This window comes from Olea europaea, chromosome 17, assembly GCF_002742605.1.
Source record: "Olea europaea var. sylvestris chromosome 17, O_europaea_v1, whole genome shotgun sequence".
Classification (NCBI taxonomy): Eukaryota; Viridiplantae; Streptophyta; class Magnoliopsida; order Lamiales; family Oleaceae; genus Olea; species Olea europaea.
Window position 1 is genome coordinate 18715635 of NC_036253.1, and position 9626 is coordinate 18725260.

Sequence of the window (9626 nt, forward strand, 5' to 3'; positions counted from 1 at the left end):
TGGATAGAGGTGAAAACAGAGACTCTGGATACTGTGAGATAGCGTCTGTGGAAACACGGCTAGTTCTCTAGAATAAGAAATGCAATCTTAATTGAAAAACCTTTTGCGGAAGCAGTTGTGGACCCAAATGATTTCAAAAACATTTTTAATCTTTACTTGATTCAGAAGATTGATTAAGTACATGTAAAACATCTATAAGAGCATACTGGAGGGAAAACCTGTTTATTTCCACTTGATTACTGTAAGTTATTTATTTATCTTTACATGCTTATGCTTTAATTATCTTTGATGAGTAATTCACAAGCATCAACTTCTACTGTTAATGAAGATAAAAATCTTATTTTATTTTTAGATGAAGAAGATGTTTCTTTCCTGCTCAAATTAGATGTAAAATCTGATGTTATATTCCCTATTGGTAAAGAAAAATTGAAGAAATATATAGAGATATAGATTTTAGTTGTAAGAATAACATAGGATTTGATTCTGTGAAAACTTATAGAGAAATAAGAAAAGTAGAAGATATTATAACTAAACATACGGATATACAAGAAGAAATTTCAGAAGGATTATTTAAAGGATATATAACCAAGAAAGGCCAACCTATAATCTTTGAAGAACTATTAAAATATAAAGAATATTTAAAGGTGTTCAAAAGATTGAAAAATATAGATATAGGACCTGATTGACAATTCCTTAAAGATATAAGATAAATCTTGCAAATAATTTCATTAAGGGCAATATAGTACTTTTGATAAGAAAGGCTATTGTGAAAAATAGGAAGAATCTACTAGCCATTTTCAAAGTTGTCCCATAGATGAAAGGGAAATTGCTGCATTAGATCCCCACCTATACATTGTGGCCAACTCATCCTCAACGTATGTTTTCTCGGTAGAATAGTCCCCAACCATATACTTCGTTCCACAGTTAGTCACTTATGTGATATGTCCCTTTCACTTGTAGGGCCTGCTTGGGATGATGATGATGATGATGATGATGATGATGATGATTATTATTATTATTATTATTATTATTATTATTTTACGAATTTTGTATGGTACCATTTATGAGATGTTGAAAAAATCGGTGTTTCCTAGTATTTCAAAGCATCGGTTTTTTATTGTTTAAAACCGTCAAAATTGATGTAATATAATTTTGGTCATTTCTCTCAGCCTATCAAGTTGGTGGATTTTGATTACTTTTCAAATTCTCTTTTACCCTTTATAAAATAATTTTTTTCATCATAAATTTTTTTAAAAAATACATTAATTAAAAAATTATTTATGAACAGATAGACTTCACTTTATAAGTAAAAATTGTGTGAAAGTTTATTTATAAGGTAAAAATAATAATAATCACTTATAAAATATAAAAATATTATTTATAAGTAAAAAATTATTTAGGTGTAAAATTTATTTAAATGTACAATGTAAAATATACTTAATTTTAATTATAGGTAAATACTTAATTTTCTAATTTAAATATTAACTTTTGTGTAAAAAAAATTCTTATAAGGATAAAATATCATTTATGAATAAAAAAATTCATATAGAAATTATAAATTAAAATCTTCAGTACGGGATATATGTAATTATACTCTTGAAAAATTCTATTTGTATATAATTATTGTACATAATAATGTCCATAATGTGATGTGGCAATTATTCGGTTATTAATTTACAAGTGTGAGATTTGAATTAAAGATTGTATCTAGTATCATGTGTAATTATGGACACCATTATGTAAACAATTATGTACATGTAGCACTTCCCTATATTCTTTAAGAAACTTCCAGATTCGATGAATAATGAACTCCTGAGTATGAATTGAATTATTTTATATATCAGTATTTTAAAAACCATCCAAAATTGGCCAACTTATAAATGCTCAAAATCGATATTTCAGAAAATAATAATAATAAAAATAAATAAATAAATTTCATCCCAAAACTCGCTAGTAAGTAGTAGGCCCTCAAAAGGGGAAATAACTTTTTTCGAGGTTGAAACTTTGGAGAAATCTTCTTCGAAGGTTTTTAATTCAATAATCACCAAAGAACGATTAAGTTTTACAATGTTGAAATACTTCAAAGCTTTAAATAGTTCTATGTAGGTAAAAGACCTAAAATGACCATACTAATTCAAGTGAATATTACTTTTGTGCATGGTGAACTAGACCGTGCATCATTTCCACCAGGTTGGAAAGGATTTGACCTCGAATTCGGACCTGTGCTGACAGCACTTGCAGCATCCTCGTACCAAGGTGAAAGATGTTTCACATTGAGCATCTAAAGCGACAAGGAGGAAGCTTCAAGCTTACACATTAGAATTAATCTTCTCAAGTTTCCAAAGTGCCTATTTTGTGGACTACTGGCTTATTGTGCTCGACAGCCCAAACAGGGCCAAAAATCTCGAATTCCAAGTGATGCCGAAGCTGGCCATGTACATTTCATATTTGATGGTTGTCTCCAACAAGCAGCCATGTCTAAGCTCACGAATATGCTGGAAATTGGAGATGAAATCAGAAGAAATACCCTGGATCTTAGAATGATCAGGCAATTGAATAAGATCAATTGGAGCCAAGAAATCGACTTGGAATTGAATGAAGCCTGTGCTTCTATCTTCGGCAAGGTTATGCGCAAATTCAGCAGCTAACTCTCCTATCCCATGACTTTCAAATATCATCGACTAGGGTGCACAAGAAGTTGCCCAATACTCTGCTAACCACCTCAGTTTTGCCATTCGTTTGGGGATGATAAGCGCTAACAAATTACAAAGCCATGATGCTTTGCCAAGAAATGACCTACACGACTACACGAGTATCACGATCTGACAAAATAGGTAATGGTAAGTGTTTCGTGCGGGTAGTCGCTAACAATTAAAAATGGATCAAACAATTGTGTAAGGGACAAACATCTTAAGACAAAGTCCCAAAAGGGGTGTTTTATTAGCAATGACTTTACAATTGGAATTTAAACAGAAATGCCTCCAAGGGGTGCAAGCACACGAGTACTGAAAAGAAATGTTTTAAGTCTAAACTAAGAAATTGAAATTACATATTCTATATTTGAGAGTGTTTGATTCGGGGTCCTTTGCTCTATGTCTTTTCTTCCATATTCCCTTGATACTCTCTTTGTGATCAACCGCTTAGAAATCGCTTAATTACTTTATAACTGCTCACTTTCTTCATGGTGGCCAACTTATCGTGGAACTGCTGTCTCTAACTACTGTCATTACTCTTTGTCGTTCAACCGTCCTCAACTGAACATCCTTGAATTGTGGAATCGTGATAATATTATCCAATAACTACTTCGATAATTGCACTTTTGGATAACCATAACATCTTATGTTTGCTAAGATCCTCGGCGATTCGAAGGTTTGTGCGAGAACAGGGTCATAACTCTGGGCGACGGTAAGGCACTTCATTCGCTCAGATCCTGGGCGTCTTTTAAGTTTGGGCGATGGTGTTACCGCGTTCGTGGGCTTCCACTGCATTCATTAACAACCTTATTTGGGCCTTTATTCTAAATTGCCCAGTTGGGCTTCATTCTTTGGGCTATTTGAATTGAGCTGCACTTTTAGCATGTCAACAATTACCCCCCAATATGGCAGAATTAATACCAATTATTAATTTTTGCCAGATTCACTTTGTGTTTCCCAGCAACATTTGAAATTCCCAAGAATTTCAATCACTATTTTCTTCCATAGCCTGAAAAGGTGCGACGTTGTAAACCCCTATAACCCCCAAATACACGTCATTTTATCGCACTACTAAATCACGCCTCATTGTTCTAGGCTTCTCTCTCACAATATTACTGTTCATCTTCTTGCTTCTCTGTTACGTTTCTCAAGCAAACCTCAACAAAACTTTATTTCGTTCCTAATGGCTACTTTACAATCCCAATCTGGCGACTCTTTCAGTTTTGAAGAATTCCAGAAGATCCTTACTCGGCCATATATAACTCCAAACTTCCTCGCACCAGCCAATGCCAAACTCAATGAGTTCTATCTAGGTCTTTCATTCAACAAGGCCGAGGCCGTCAAACAAGTGGCGGTGGGCCAACTGTTCCCTTGTACTCAATGCCCTCCGTTTCTAAACTCTTTGCCGCTGAGGCCGCTTCGCGAAAGAGGTATTCGCACTTGGCCTAAATCTGATGTTGTTTTCCGTAAATGGCATGCTTGCCTTGTGGACCATGATCCTACCAAGGCAATTTTTGATAGTGCTAGGATTTCTGATTTGCTAGAAATCTCTCTTCAACCCCCTACTTTTGATCCAACGATTTTTCCTATTGCTTTAAGTTTTTGGTCTTCTGAGTATAATACTTTTGTTTTCCCCCTTGGTCCCATGTCCATTACTTTAAGGGATGTCGGGGCCTTAGTAAATCTGCCACCTTTGGACGATACCATTTTCCCTGGTATTTTGATTTCTGGTGTCGCCCCAAAATTTGACAAAAAACTCACCGAGTCCTATTCAATCCTGCAAAGCTGTTATAATCACTCGAGCGCTGAGCCTTCTCATGCTGAGCGTGTGGCCTTTCTTTAGATTTGGCTTTGTAAATATATTCTGTGTGTGCCAAGCCTGAAGCCTTCTATGAGCTATTTACCCATAGCGAACGAATTGGCATGTGGTAGGCCTCTGAATTTGTGTTCTTTCTTTTTGGCCGCCCTCTATAGAGGCATGGCTTCTCTCTAATTCCAATTGAAGAATGGTGCATCTCCCACTAGCAGTGGGCCTCTTTGGTTCACTCAAATGTGGTTGAGAGCCTATTTTCCGTCACTTGGTGCTCTATCCCTTTCCTATTTTGCTAGTTGATATGGGCTACCTATTGACCCATTGAGCCCTGTACATATGTCCAAAACGGATATTTTTTCATTCTTTTATACTTTGAATTCCATTCCTTCTTTCTTTCCTTTTCCTCCCTTTTTAACTCCTGATTATGTGCATCCCCCATCTACCCTGGACAATGCGAGCACCTCTCTGCTCGTTTGGATTCAGTTTTTGACCAGGAGGGAGTTGTTCCATGATATTTTAACTGGAACTAATGCCAAAGCTATGGTTGGAATATATGCTCCCCAATTTTTTGCTCGTCAACTTGATTTTGGCCAAACTTGGCCTGTTCCCCTTGTTATTCAAGAAATTTAATAGATCGCTTCTACACCATAAATAAGGCAGAGGCAGAAGCTATAAATGCTCGCAATATTCTTTTGACAAGTAACTTTTCATTAGCTCCCTTCAATCCTAGTCATTCCACCCATCCCCTTTTTGAACAACTCTGGTCATCAGTGCAGCGCAGATTGTTTGCAACTGATATCAATCGCACTTTCCATTCACTGGATCAGCCGGACATTTCTTCCACTTCCCCTATTTTGGTCACCCCTGTGTCCATTAGGAGTCCTTTCTCTTCTGCTCGTGCTAAACAGTCTGTTCGTCCATCTACTTCTCTTCCTGCCAAGCCTACTGCATCTAAAAGTGTCCCAAGCCGCAAACGGCCAGCCTCAACATCTCCCATTTTGGAGGATGATGATGATGATGATGACACTCCTCTCATTGTCAGGAGAAAGGTAATTAAATTAGTTTACTCATAAGCATACCTTTCTATACTTGAAACTTTTCTATGTGCTGATGGTTTATTCGGATTTTTTAGAAAAGCTCAGCCTCTCATTCGAAGGTTTTGGTGTTGGCAGCTCCAGCTCCATCACCCTCTGCTGAGGTTGCTTCATCCAAACCAGTTGATGAAGGGACTACGCTTAAAGAGAAACCTTCAGTCCCGGAATCCTCATCACAACCAATGGATGAGCCACCTTCTTCCCAGGGTGTCAACCCCCCAAACGTCGAACCAAAAGGTAATACATTTTTTGATGTTTTACCTTTGCTTGTGCTATTGGTTTTTGACTTGTTGCTTTTTGAGTTCTGCAGATGCTCCCATGGGTTTGCCCGTTGTGGCAAAGTCTTCTCGCTCAGACAAGGGGAAGTCTTCACAAGTGGTGGAGCCACAGGTGGTAGATTTGGCTGGGGATATGCCATCTCTCAAGATTGCTGATGAGGTAATCTTTGTTTCACTTTTACTTCCACTTTGTTCATTGTAGTGAAAAACTTCAATGTTGGCGACTTTCTTTGCAGGATGCTGATAGGATTGTGCATTCCATCCAGGACTTGTTCACTTCCTGGGGACAAGTTAAGACGTCTCGCCCTGCTTCAACCAGTCGTCCTTCTGCTTCTTCAGAGGAAGATATGAAGTTCCTCAAGCAGTCGATATTTGAGTATGTGTCCTTTATGGATATGGACATCAGTCAGGCTAGTGCTGTCAAACATAATGATAAGCTTGAGCATTTGAGTGCGAAGTTGGCGCAAGCACTGACGCTTCCATCGCTCAATCTTTCTGCTCATTTTAAAGCGACGTTGAAAGTTGTCCATTCCGAGATTCTCTCCTTGCTGGCCAAAAATGTCGAACCGAAGGCCAAAAGTACTCAATAACTTCGCGCTGTATCTGAAAGAGAGTCTTTGCTCATGGAGATCAACAAAGCTGAGGACGAACTAAAAGAAATCTCTTCTGAAGTCATGATTGAAGACTCTTTGATGACCAGTTGGCTGCACAGATGAAGGAGCTTCAAGCAAGGATGGACGACTGCAAGGTGAGAATGGCTGCTAAGAAACGCAATGCCTTCCAAGGAATTGAGTGAACCAAGTCTTTGGTTGAGCAGTACAAGAAGTTAGAGGTTGATGATTATTTTGTGGCTGAATTTAATGTCACTTCTTCTCAACAGAGGGAGAATTGGGAGAGACTTAGGGAAAGAATTCATTCAGTTTGGGGCGAATTGTAATTAAGACATCGAATACCTTAACTTTTCTTTTTGTAACTTCGTATTAACTTTCCCCTTGTAACCTCGTACTAATGTCTATTGGTAATTCTGAACATACCAGCAGCTATTATCATTAATGAACGATTAATTTGTCTTCTTGTGTATTTATTGACATTGTCTTTATTCGTCAACCCCCAAACATTTAACTGCTTTATGCTAAGATTCACACACATTTTCTCTTGGTATTTCTGTCTCTTTTCCCAATATTTCGGGCCATTTGATTCTAGTTACTAGGCACGAATGTGGCTGTTCATATTCTGTCTCTTCACCTTCACGCCTCTATAAATGCACTTATATTCCACACTTGTCATTTCACTTCCATTCTCTTCTTCAAAACCAATTTGCTGCCATTGTTTGGCATTTTGACAATCAATCCAAAACTTTCGTCTTCCATGGAAATGGATCATTTGATCCGTCCATTTTGCCATCTTTCTTGATGTCACCTTTGATATGGGAAATATAGGAAATATTCTTTGGCCAGCAAAGTTCTTCCCATCGTCTCCATGTTCCTTGCAAGGAGTTCGATGATGGAAGACAATTTTTTGAGGACGGTTGCAAGCTACCTTGCTTGCTGAGGGTACTTCTTAGCCTCCTTGCCCGTCATTGCAGCGATGCATTTAGGAAGACAATGTGAGGGTGCTTCTTCTTCCTTTCTGCTTGCAGCAGCGCGATCAGGATGGCAATCAAGGCCAGTACACCCTCTTACTCGGTGATCGACCGGGAGATTAGTTTGCTCTTAATTGTAATTTATAGAGCATTTAGCATTTTGTATTTTGCAACTTTGTAATGAACGTTTGATAATAAAGGAATTTATTTGAACGTATTTCGCTCTGACCCCTTTTAATCTATGATCGTTCAATGCGATTTGATTACGCTTTTATTTGTTCACTTTCCCATAAGGAAGGAACATATTTTTTTAAATATTTGTCATTAATGAACCTCATGTGCTTGGTGCCATCTAAATCTTCCAAATGATAGGCTCCATTAGGCAACATATTATTTACTTTATATGGTCCTTCCCAATTGGGCGACCACTTGCCATACTTTGGATCTTTGCTATCCAAAGGGAGTACTATTTTTCAAACCAATTCGCTCAGGCTGAACGACTTGGCTATAACTTTTTTATTATAAAATTTAGCCATTCTTCGTTTTTGAACTTGCAATCTATCTAGGACGTCCAACTTTAATTCGTTCAACTCCAATAAGTTTTGAACTAGTGATTCGGTATACTCATCACCACTTAACTTATGTTGCAAACACGCTCTGATCGATTGCACGTTGATTTCCATAGGCTAAACGGCCTCTTGTCCATAAGTAAGTTGGAAAGGAGTAATTTTTGTACTTGACCGAAGTGATGTCCTATAAGCCCATAAGGCATTGTTTAGACATTCGTGCCAATTTTTGGCATTTTCATCTATCATTTTTCTTATGATATTTTTTAGAATCTTATTAGAAGATTCTGCTTGCCCGTTGGATTGAGAGTAATATGGTGTGGAGTTCACTAATTTAACTCCAAACTCGCTCAAGAATTTATTCACTTGATCCCCATTTAAAGATGTTCCGTGATCTACCATCAAATTTTGAGGAATTCCAAATCTATAAATGATGTGATCACGGATAAATTCTATGACATTCTTTTGGGTGATCTCTTTTAAAGGTACCGCTTCTACCCACTTAGTGAAATAATCAGTTACAACTATAGCAAAAGTATGTTGCTTGGATGATGGGGGATAAATCTTCCCTATTAGGTCTATCGCCCAACCCTTAAACGGCCAAGGTTTGATAATATGTGTCATCTCTCGTGCTAGCGTTCTTTGTATTGGACCATGTTTTTGGCATGCTAAACAACTCTTTGCATACTGAACGCATGATTCTCCCATCTTTGGCCAAAAATATCCATTCTTAATAATTAACCATCTCATCCTTTGGCCAGCTTGATGAGCTCCATATATTCATTTGTGCACTTCAGTCATGATCGTCCTGGCTTCTTGCAAACTTACACATTTTAGCAATATACCATCAGAGCGTTTCTTAAACAACTCTTCATCTATCAGTGCATAGTTTAGCAAACGCAACTTCATTTTTCTACTATCTCCTTTATTAGTTTCTTTAAGGAACTCCTTAATCTCTGCCCTCCAATCTATTGCATCTCCATATTGTATGCAATGAATTTCAATTGTTCTCGCCCTTCTTTGGATCACGGGCAATATTGTTCCATACTTACAAGTAGACTTCCAATTTAAAACCTTTGAGTACCCTGAGACCATCTGGGCCAATTCGTTTGCTACGTCATTATATATCCTATTAAAACATTGAAGCTCTATTGGGTCGAATTCTTCCAACAACTCTTGGGCGATTTCATATTGACTTATAATGGAATCACTTTGGCATTTAAAATCACCAATCAATTGGTGAATTACCAATTGAGAATCGCCTTTAACGATCACATTCTTTATCCCCATATCTATCATTAATTCTAGGCCCACGATTAAGGCTTCGTATTCGGCCTGATTGTTGGTGCACATTCTGTCCAAAGTGAATGCAAACTTGTAACAAATCCCTAAAAGATTTATCAATGCTACTCCTACTCCTGCACCTTTAGAGGTTTTCGATCCATCGAAATATAAAACCCAAGGTTTTAATTCGAATGAATTGATCTCTAACTCAATTTCTTCAGGCATATTAAGGCATGGATGATCGGCCAGAAAATTAACCAAAACCTGATTTTTGACTGCCTTTTGGGGTTTGTATTGTACTTCGAATTCTAATAAA

General features: G+C 37.4%; 1 protein-coding gene across 1 annotated transcript in view; it reads right to left on the minus strand.

The window, feature by feature from the left end:
- The window catches only part of LOC111365337 (acyl-coenzyme A thioesterase 13), a 13687-nt gene extending 12856 nt beyond the window's left edge, over nt 1-831 (minus strand). Inside the window, exon 1 of the mRNA XM_022985800.1 lies at nt 815-831. The gene's annotated coding sequence lies outside the window, so the exon portion shown is untranslated. The remainder of the gene's footprint in view (nt 1-814) is intronic.
- Between the last annotated feature and the right edge of the window lie 8795 nt (nt 832-9626).